Raw genomic sequence first — 12,164 nt, 5'->3', positions numbered from 1 at the left:
CACATACTTTGCAACATCAAGCTTCATCGTCGGCCACCAGTAGTAGGGTTTCAGGTCCCTATACATTTTAGTGCTACCCGGATGAATCGAGTACATGGTCTTGTGAGCTTCTTCCATCAGAAGATCTCTGACTCCTCCTGGCTTTTCGAGTAAATCAGAATGTCGTCTATGAACACTATCACGGATTTATCAAGGAACGGGTTACAAACCCTATTCATCAAATCCATGAACGCTGCTGGAGCATTGGTTAGTCCAAACGACATAACCAAGAACTCGTAGTGTCCATATCTAGTTCTGAATGCAGTCTTCTCGATATCTTGCTCTCTTACTTTTAGCTGATGATATCCTGACCTAAGATCGATCTTCGAGAAATAGCTCGAACCTTGCAATTGATCAAACAGGTCATCAATCCTCGGCAACGGATATCTATTCTTTATTGTTGCCTTGTTCAGCTCTCTGTAATCGATGCACATTCTCATACTTCCATCTTTCTTCTTTACAAATAACACCGGAGCTCCCCAGGGCGATGAACTAGGTCTAATGAAACCGTTGTCCAATAACTCCTGAAGTTGCATCATTAGCTCCTTCATCTCCGTCGGTGCTAATCGATAAGGTGCTTTCGCAATTGGCGTTGTTCCTGGCAACAAGTCAATACGGAATTCCACTTGTCGATCAGGCGGTAATCCAGGAAGATCTTCGGGAAATACTTCCGGATAATCACACACCACTGGAATATTCTGCATCACCTTCTTTTCCTTCTTAGCATCAATCACGAATGCTAAAAACGATGTACACCCCTTGGTCAAACATTTTCTGGCTTTCATCAATGAAATGATTCCAGAATTCACTCTGCGTTTATCTCCATACACCATAAACGAATCTTTCCCAGGCGGGTTTACTTTGACTATTTTCTTCTTGCATAAAATTTCGGCATCATTGACGCTAAGCCAATCCATTCCCAATACGATGTCGAAACCATTAAGTTCGATAGGCAATAATTCCTCGTGGAACTTATTCCCATTTAGATCAATTAAGATGTTTTTCATGCGATAGCTAACAGGTACAAACTTGCCACTAGCAACTTCGACTAATAACGCATTATCTAGTCTAACAACAGGCAAAGCTAGCTTTCTACCAAATTCATGCGATATAAAGGAGTAGTTGGCTCCAGAATCAAATAAAATTTGGGCAGGCAATTCGTTAACGAGAAAGGTACCTGAAGCGACATCAGCTTCATCTTTAGCAGCTTCCAGTGTCATCTGGAATGCTCTCGCCTTTGGCTTTGGCGGAATGTTGGGTCTAGCTGCCTCCTTCTTCTTCGGGCAGTCCCTCGACATATGACCCTCCTCACCACAACCATAGCAAACTTTCTTTGTGAGGGTACACTCATTGGCATAGTGCCCTGGCTTTCCACACTTGTAGCATGTGTTCGCCACCTCACATCTTCCATGATGCTTCTTCTTACATTTGTCGCACCATTTCGCCTCACCTCCACCTCCCCTCGAACCAGACTTCGAGAACTTGTTTTTCTTGTTGGACCCTGAAGTTCCATCGAACTTCCTCTTTTCTCCAACATCTATTCTTTCCAGACCCTTTTCCTTCTGCTGGGCCTCCACATTCTTAGCTGCACGAACAGCCGTTTTCAGAGTGGTTGCCATTTTGACTGTCGGACCAAAGTCAGCAGGCAGTCCGTTAGCAAACCTCTCAATCTTGGAGAGTTCCGTCGGCACTAGGTACGGAAACAACTTCATCTTCTCAGTAAATGCAGTAGCATAGTCATCTATGCTCATCTTCCCTTTCTTCAAGTTTTGAAACTCATTGTTCAGATCAATCAGATCTATCTCCGAACAATACTGCACCCTTAACTGTTCCAAGAACTCCTCCCATGACATTTTCAGAGCTTCTCCTCGTGGCATAGTATCTGCCAACAACTTCCACCAACTCAAGACCCCAGTCTTCAGTTGTCTAACCGCAAAGACGGTCTTCTGTTTGTTGCTACAGTCGCAACTTTCAAATACCATCTCCATTTCGGAGATCCAATCCATTATCTCAACAGGCTTTGGGCTCCCAGAAAGACTTGGCGATTTGGCGCCCAAGAAATTCTTGTACATACGCCCATCCTTGTTGTTTCTCCTTTCTGGATCGTTCCTTCGTTCCTCTTGAGTCCCAACTTGACTCACCATGCGACTATTGTTCCCTTCCTCCGATTGCTCGGGAATCAATTCCGGTTCCTCAATAGGTATGATAGGTTCATCCCTATTATTGTGCAACATTTGTCGCATCTCCTCCCTTTGTTCGGCTAGCATAGCCCGAATCATGGCTTGCACCGCAGCCATTGTTATTGGTTCTGGTGCTGCTGCTACAACAGGCATTTGCTCAATCACTGGCGGTTGATTCCTGTTTTCATCTGCGTTTCCAACGCCACTCCTTGTTCTCACCATTTTTGATCTACACCGAATAATTTCACCTTATTACTCCAAACGATTACATGCTAGTTCTAATAACGTAGGCATACGCTTAGAATCCTAAACACATAAACCTTCAGATCCGGTTGGCAACAAACCGTAGATCTGAACAAATAATATCATATATGGCAACATATATCATTTAGCACATAAAAGCATTTTAGGCAACTTTCCTAAAATAAACTAGTGCTCGTGTCTAAAATCCAACAGACACACATCTCAAAATTCCACTTAGCATTCTAAGTTTAAGTCTAGAAATCCTACAAATTCCTAGTTCGCTTAAACTAATGCTCTGATACCAACTGTGACATCCCCAAAATCTCGGCCAGAAAAGACCGATTTTCATTTATGCTTTTAAATATTTTCAGAGTAAATCCTTTTGATTTGAAAGAGTTGCGGAATTTGTTCCCAAAACAAAACATGATAAAATAATATTTATCAAAGCATTTCATCAAGAGATGCATTTCATTATATAATCAAAACTCAGGATGTCATGTTCCGATACAGACCATAAAGCATAAACGATAAACATTACAAGTCATTCAACAAATATATACATATACAGACTTGTAAACAAAACAACAAGATGATCCATCCATCTTACGCCCTTGTGCCACTTCCTGTAATACAAATAAAACTGAGTGGGTCAGGCTTGGGAGCCTGGTGAGCATATAGGGTTTTCAACCCACAATAAATAAGTTATATTTAATTTCACCAACCAAACACTATCCCGATTACCCATTCCCGTTATCCTCACTTTACGTCCCTAAAACAACTATCTCAAGGGACCTAATCTAGGATTTTCATCGGGACGGACATCACTGCGAAGGGGTTTCCTCAACAATAGATATCCTAAAGGCAACCATGAGGGGGATAGAGTACACCGGTGAACACATCGTTCACAACACCTACAGGTTATGAACCTGCTAGCGTTCCACTGGACTGTCTAGAAAGAGTCCGTGGTCGTTATCCATACTCCGCTGAATAACTAGATCAACAACAACAACAACAACGAGGCCTCTCATCTGTTTATTACACACCAACTATCTACCCATGTTCTACCCAACATATTAGTAGATAAAAATATACATTTGTATACATAGTTCAAAGAAAACCTGTATAGCATGCTTGAATCAACACATATATCACATAACAGATGAGGCACACACACACATAACACATATCTCATAAAGAAATAAGCAGATCTATAAGATAGAAGAGAGTGAATACTCATTCACACGTAACACAACCAAATATTTACACATAGCACGTATTTTTATATAAAATACTTCGTGTTATTGTATTAGAAGAAATAACTACACACTCACTTGATCAGAAGACGATCCGACAGCACTACGGCTTATAGAAGTAGTAATCCACAGCAGATCTGGAAGATCTCCTCGAAAATCGAACTTCTCGCGGGCAGAGCTTCAACTCGGGAACCGCGCTTCTCGGGATCTCGGGACTTGCCTCGGGGCTAGAGTATGATACCGGGGCTTCGGGGTAGCTTCGGGGGTAAAAATGCAGAGCTTCGGCGCAAAGACGAGAAGAAATGAGCAAATAAACCCTGAACCCTCGCATCCTATTTATAGTGAAAATATCTGATGTACTCGCCGAGTAGGGGACACCTACTCGCCGAGTTGGCCCATACTCGCCGAGTAGGGAACACCTACTCGCCGAGTTGGCCCATGTGGCGGCTTTCTGGTGGTGCCACGTGTCAAACTCTGGGTGGTGCCACGTCACCCCTATCGCGTGTTAGCCTTCGAACTTAGAAAAATCATAACTTTCGCATACGAGCTCCGTTTTTGACGTTCTTTATATCCACGCGTAGGTAAAATCAAGATCTACAACTTTCGTTTAGACTCCGTCGGCTAAATCTTGACCGATCTCAAATTTAACAGTAGGAGGCGTTTAGACTGTTAAATGACCGCGAAGAATTCGTAACTCCTTCATACGAACTCCGTTTTCGTCCATATTTTTACCGTTGAGTTCCTATTAATGAGACCTTCAACTCTCATTTAGGTCACGTAAGCCAAAAACCGCTCGAACTAAAATTCGAGTTTCGGGTCGTGCACTGCTAAGCCGAATCTTAGAAAAATCATAACTTCCTCATACGAAGTCAGATTTGGGCGTTCTTTTTATTGACGCTCTTATCTTAACATATTCTACAACTTTTGTTTAGATTGATAAGGCTAAATCTCGCTCTATCGTAAATTCACTATTTACGCTTCCCGGTACCGTGCCGGTTTTGCCGTAAAACTTCGACAGGTCATAACTTCTTCGTTATCACTCGGATTTCGGCATTCTTTATATCTTCGGAATCCTTGTTTCGACCACTACAACTTTATCCAATGATATCAAGTTTATTTTAAACTTATATTTCGACGCTTATTTTTATTCTTAATTAATCAGACCACATAATTAAGCAATTAAGCACAAAACACATAACACTCAAATAATACGTTCTTATTATTTCAAAACGGGTTACAAAGGTTAACCTAGACTATTATATTGCTAAATATGGCAAGCCCGGAAACACAGGCGTTACATAGTCCTTCACTTGAAACTTTGTCAATGAATTAGTCTAATTTCCAAATATGAAATTTCTCATTCATCGTGCAACCAAGTTGCATGATTCCAAGTTTTTGTCCAATTGAAACTTGGGCGATGAGAAACTCTCCCTATTTGGTAAACTCTCGACTTTCCATAAATAACATAATAAGAACCAAATCCATTATTGCTAATAATAGAAACATTCAAACATCAATTTTTCATATACGCCATTGCAAGGATAAATAAATAATATAAAATCAAAATTTATTTTATTGCGGAAAAATTTTGTCCTTACAATGCAATTCATTGAAAAACTATGCTAATACATCCTTCTTAGCAATCTAATTCTAACTCTAAGTAGTAGCTCAAGAATCTAATCTTCGAGAAATGCGATCGAAATCCATTCCTTCACGGTTAGATTCTGCTCACTTCTTCCCTTAAGCTTCCTTTCTTTTCTTCGATCCTACAAAACATCAATTGCAATCTTATCACATTATGTATTAAGAATCTAGAATAGAAGCTTAAAAGAGTTAGTTAATGGATTTTACCTATATTAGAGCCATTCGTTTCGACTCTCCCATCTCTTAGATCTCTTAGGTAAATGGGGCAACTTCATCTCCAATGCCCTTTCTCTTGGCAATAAAAGCAAATTGACTCCTTTGGAACATGACATGGAACTACTTCAGACATTGCCTTTCTCTCATGATCAAACTTTTCGATCATAGCATGTCTTTCGTTGCCATTGTCTATATCCATAAAGGTCTTGAAGGCAGATTCACCAATCAACTTTGCTTTTCTATTGCGCCAAACCATTGCTGATTCAGCAGCAATAAGCATATAGGTGAGATCTATAAGGGTCACGTCGCGGTTCATCATATAGGACTCTCTTACAAACTCACTATATGAGTTAGGAAGTGACTGAAGAACCCAATCAACAGCCATTTCCTCACAGACGACGGATCCCAACATTCTTAACCTATCAATGTGTGACTTCATCCCTAGGACGTGTGCACACACCGACTTTCCTTCTTTATGTTTACTTGCCAAAAGGGCTTGAGTGATCTTGAACTTTTCAAGTCTTTAAACTTGTGGGTTAGGGAGAATAATTGGAGGAGGAGGAGGAAGTGAAGTATGATCTCTTGTTCCTCGATCGAATCGTGGAATATCATCTTCATGTGGAAATCTTGTTCCACGGGATTTGGGAAGACCATAGTTGTCGAACTTTGACATCTACAAAACGGGAGAAAAACGAATTCAAGTTAGTTGATTGATTGAATCCTTAATAAATCATCCAAACTACAACTCGGGAGAGGGATGCCGTAACCCAAATTGCAGAACATTTGAAGGTAAGTGAATGACGATTCACTAATTTTCCACCATGAAAAACGAAAAAGAAATTTAAGTTTTAAATCTATGAAAACTCCTAGATCCTTTGAGATTCATTGAACTTTCAATGGCATGTTTAAATCTCGATATGCCCATCTTGTTTGTGACTGGGATGCCGAGGATCACAAAGCGGGTGTGAATAACCATGCAAACTTACATGGTGCCCTCACATGTTACAGTCATCTATTCGATGTGCCGGTAAACCACACACGCTCCACCGAACTATGACAAACATTGAGTCACCCTTTGCTACCTTTGCTTAGACCCATTTAGTGTGCCGGTAAACCACACACGCTCCACTAACGTCTTCGCAAGGGCACAAAGTGTAATTTCATGGAATTGCATCAATTCACTTTTGCCTAAGTAACTAAGATTGGGAATTTGTAAAACATTTAGTTACTTTTGTAATTCATTATACTTATAATGGAAGGTTTTGTCCTATCCTACCCGTTCGGCTAACGACCCTCCACTAGTCAAGAGTGCGGTGGGTAAGAGTGGATACCCATTCAATCGCCATTTTATAGGCAATTTCCTTAAACATCCCTTATAGACCAGCTTCGTGAATGAGGCCTACTAACGGTAAGACTGACTTTTACTCATACTTATATATAATGTTAGACTTTTAATGCTATATATATATATATATATATATATATATATATATATATATATATATATATAGTATAGGGTGTATTTTACACTTTTAAAATATTAGGTGGTCAAATTTAACAATTATACTTTTAATTGTAAACCTAAACTTTTATGGATTTATTAAACCTCTTTTAATTATACACCTTAATTAATTAATAAAACCATAAGGGTGTGATTTGAACTTTTTCAAAACTATACTAGAGTTTTAGAATTTAACATTCTTAATTAAACTTTTAATCAACTTTTAAATTCCAAAACTTGAGGGCAAGTTTTGAAACATTTCAACACATTAGGGTTTTGAATTTAAATATAAATCAAAATTAAACCATTTAATCAAAATTTTAATTCCAAAACTTGAGGGTAAGTTTTGAAACCTTTTTCAAAACATTTAGGGTTTTAACTATTTAAATTTCAAAACAACAAAACTTTTGGGTTCAAATTTAAACTATAAAACCTAAGGGGAATATGTGAAACTTTTCATAACAACAAGGATCAAATAACAAATAATCTAAATTAACAATTAAACACATAATTATCCATATTTGATTTATTTAATGATTTCTTGCAAAACAATTCATCAATTTAGTCAAAATAATTAATCAATTATCACATAAGGAAACAATTATCTTATTAATTGATGAATATCTTCAATTAGATCAAGAATATAGTCAAATATATCATAAAATCGGATTTATATTGATCTAATATGATAAGGTAACTATCCCAAAGCAAAAACAGCAAGAAATCCCGAGATATACTCCATCTGACGAGTTGACTCGTCGAGTCAAGCTTGGACTCGTCGAGTCAGCATGGACTCGGCGAGTTCAGCTATGGACTCGGCGAGTCCAGCCTCCAGAACATCAAAAATCGAATTTTTTGAACATGTAATGCATCAATACAATTGAAACCAGTCTAGGCTCTGATACCACTGAAGGGTTTTTGGTCCTAAGAACATCCTATGTGCTCATACAAACCCTAATGCTTGGATCTAGGTTTCTCTATTGTACATGCAAGTTATCCAAGACTATAAACCCTAATTCTAGCATATGGGAATCGATATTAACATATAATTATGTTTAAGATGTTATCTTGATTGTTATGTTGCAATAACAATCCCAATTCTTCCTTGAATTGACTTTGGAAGGCTTAGAGTCACAAGTGTCACTCCTCTAATGGCTTACAAACACCAAGAGCAAATGGAGAAGATAAAGAGAGAGGAGAGGTATAAGATTTCGTCCCTACCTTGGGAAGGTCTAGATGAAATCAAGAGCCAAAGGGGGTTTATATAGGTGTAGAGATAGGGTTTCAGTCCTTATCCTTATCTAGTTGCTTGCTTACCACTGACACTCTTCTCTACCAAAACTTGGTGTCGAGCACCCCTTGATTCAACTAATTGAATTCCACTATACACTGCTTACCCGCGGTACTACTGACTGAAAAATTCGGCTATTCCTTGCCTGCCTTCCGGATGAACTGAGACCACCATGATCTCTACCAACCTATCAATGTCTGGATTACCGGCTCCCACCGGTAGCTAGACCCAACACCACCACTAGTCGCTCCCACCGACTTCCGAAGAAATTTCGACCACCTATAACTGCTCAATCTATCCTGCCATTCAGGCACTACAAACCTGGGATCCCCGATCCACTAGCTTGACACTAAGGTCCCTACCAGGTCCCACCTGCGCTGCTAAAACTCACGGGCCTCGCCCACGGTCCCACCCGCCTCTATCCTTCTAGTCCCACTAGTCTAATCACTCTCGCTCGGGCCTCGCCCACGGGTCTCACCCAACCATATCCTGGAGCGGCCTCTCCCAAGGTCTCACCTCTCTAGGGCTATATGGGCAAACTCCCTATCATTCTCATCCACTACCCATTCCTGATCCCTGACCGATCACTAGGAGGTAAGGGCCTCACCCCAACTCCGCTATCGAAGATACTAAGGAATGCTATGGCTTACCCGTAGTCTTACATCACCATCCATTGCTGACTGCTAGTGAATGCTACGGCTGCCCCGTAGTCTTACATCACTTTCTACCACTGACTTCTACTAAGAAGGCACCCATGTGCCATTAGCTCTCAAGATCCTCATTCTGACTCCCTCGAGTCCTACAGGCGATCCACAACCTGAATTCCTAACCACGTACTAACAATTACCATCCCACGCACTAGCTGATGGGGAGTTTCTCAAACTCCCAACCCTGAAATCCTCAATCCATCAAACGCTGAACCACTTCTTTTTCTTCTCGGAGGTCGCGCACTCATTCTGGGTCTGTGTGCTCCTACCTTTGCACACTCGTAGGATTCTCCCCCACTTCGATCCTGCTTACCCCATGTTGCTCAATACTCAAAAGAAATCCTTGCTACCATTCCATAATCAATCTGCTGAGGAACCCAAGCTTACCATAGCTAGGGACCTAACCAATCCATTTCTAACACTATACAACTCCGACCTAGCGAGACATACCAAGTCCCTCCCAAGCATGCTACAGTTACTGCATCCTATGTAACCCACTCCAATAGGGCACATCCCCTCACTACCATTCGAATATCCAAGGTATGCAGATGGCATATAACTCGATCACAATCAACCGTTCAAAAAAATAAAACACTCATACTGATAATGATGCAGAACCATAAAAATATACTCATGCACAAATAAAAGAACTGAAAACAGAAATCGCATACCTGCAACGTCCGGTGCTAATCGCGCCTCCAAGGTAGTCATCTGAAGAGCTCTGCCTCCTACCGCAGGCGCCTCTGCACGGCCCTGACGACCGTCTGTGAATCTTAAAGTTGCAGGGGCAGGTGCCATCACCCGTCCTGCTGAAAACAAATTGGGGGCATTTGGCCTTCTTGTGGCCCCGCTGATGGCAATGAAAACATAACAAGTATGATCCCTGTGCGGTGGTAACAGTACAATCCCTGCTGAAATGACCAGTCCGACCGCACTTGAAACAGCCAGACTCACCACCGCTACCACTCTTGCACGCGCCCCCGTGCGCCCTGCCACACTTCCCGCACCGACTGCGGTCCTGATAATCCCTCGATCTCGAATCCGATCCCTTGGGCCTTTTGCCCGAACCTACAGCTAACTGAACCTCATCCGGCTTCCTCTTCCGGATCCGCTCCAAATCAATTTCCCTCTCTCTAGCCTGGGAGATCATATCTTCCAACGTCTTACAACTGGATCTGCTCACGAACTCCCTGATGTCATCCCTCAACATCTCATGGTATTGGGCCTTCTTCATCTCCTCATCCGTGACATACTGCGGTATAAGAAGAGCCCTCTCCCTGAACTTGGCGGTGATCTCCGCCACAGTCTCAGTGGTCTGCGTCAAATCCTGAAACTCCCGTGTCAACTGCTGCACCTCAATAATCAGCGAAAACTCCGCCCTGAACCTGGCCGAAAAATCGCTCCAAGTCATTGCGTCCAACGCGGCATCATCTCCCAAAGCATGACCAATCTCCTCCCACCAATCCCTCGCTCTATCCTTCAGAAGACAGGAAGCGAGTCTGACCTTGTCCCCCTCAGGACACCGGCTCGTACGGAATGAGTTGGCAACATCAGCCAACCATCTGCTGCTAGCGATGGGGTCCCTAGCCCCATGATAATCTGGCGCCCCGCAAGCCCTGAACTCCCGAAATGTCAAGGTACGCGCTCCCATCAAAGCCATCATCTCAGTACGAAAGGCTCCCAACCTTTCATCCAAAATCTCCAATATACCCTCCTTGACCGTGCCAAAGATCACAGGAGTCTGATCCAAAATACTGTGCGTAACCTCGACGGATATCAACTCCCTCATTCGCTCCTCGAGCTGCTCGGCCCCTGAACCCGAGCCTGATCCCTCTCCGGCGCCTGATCCACCCGCTGGTCTCTCTCGCAACGTCACCATACTGAAAATATACCACAACCACTATCAGAATACTCATCACTGATGCGAGACCAAACACACCCTACCAGGTTCCCGGTCTTGTCTCGGACTTTCCTGAATCGAGTAAGGATCCTCTGCTTCCAGTAGTACTGTAACATCCCAAAATTCAAGACCAAAAATTTCTTTTTAATAAAACAGTACTTTAATCAAAGACATCATTCCAAAACATAATCTGAGTATAAGTTTTCAAGACACATGTTTATTATCAGAGCAAACGTTCCCAGGCTGACTAATCTATGGTGTGTGCCATGCGATCACCCCGAGCTCCTCCCTCCGCTACCGGAAGTACCTGAAAACAAAAATGGAAACCGTAAGCACGAAGCTTAGTGAGTTCCCCACCTTACCACATACCATACATAACCACATGCTACACATACTGGGCCATGCCCGCTATCCGGGGCCTCGCCCCCTACTTCGGGCCTCGCCCGCTACAACGGCCCCGCCGCTCCAGGCCCCGCTTGGCTTCGAGCCCCACTCGGATACAGATCTGTTTCACTTAGGCCTCGCCTGTCACAGGGCCTCGCCCACTAACATATAATAGCACATAAACATATCACATAACATTACATAACATAAACATATACTAACAACTCTTGCTCTAAGGCCTCGCCTATCTCTGGGCCCCGCCCGTGTCCCGCTACTGATGAGTCATGGGACCTCGTCCATACTCCTGCTGATAGTGAGATACAGGCCCAGCCCACCCTCACTCCCTTCCTAACTGGGGCCTCGCCCCTGCTCTTCTGCTACTGAGATGTGGAACACCATCCACACTCTGCTGTTGGTGAGATACGGGACCTCGCCCACACTCACCCCCTACCAAGCACATACAAGTATCACACAGACAACAAGTATAAACTATCACATAAACCGCTCCTTGGGCACCCGCCCTCTATCATTGGACCTCGTCCGAATATCATACTAGCATACTGTGCCTAGGGCTAACCCACGGGTCTTCTACTCATATCTACATGGGCCGGCTTTGTGGCCGTAGACCCATTCATACAAAGGGAAACTCACCTGATACTGCTGAACTGTTGCTGCTAACCCCTTTGACCGCTACCTGACCACTGACTCCGAACTGCTGCTCCGCTAGCTCCCCGAGCTACCAATATCAACATAACACTTAGTCTAACTGACCTTCAAAGGTCAACCAAGTCAACTCTGGTCAAAGT

Source organism: Lactuca sativa, chromosome 9, assembly GCF_002870075.4.
Source record: "Lactuca sativa cultivar Salinas chromosome 9, Lsat_Salinas_v11, whole genome shotgun sequence".
In the NCBI taxonomy this organism is placed as follows: domain Eukaryota; kingdom Viridiplantae; phylum Streptophyta; class Magnoliopsida; order Asterales; family Asteraceae; genus Lactuca; species Lactuca sativa.
Note: the sequence above shows the minus strand (reverse complement) of the source record.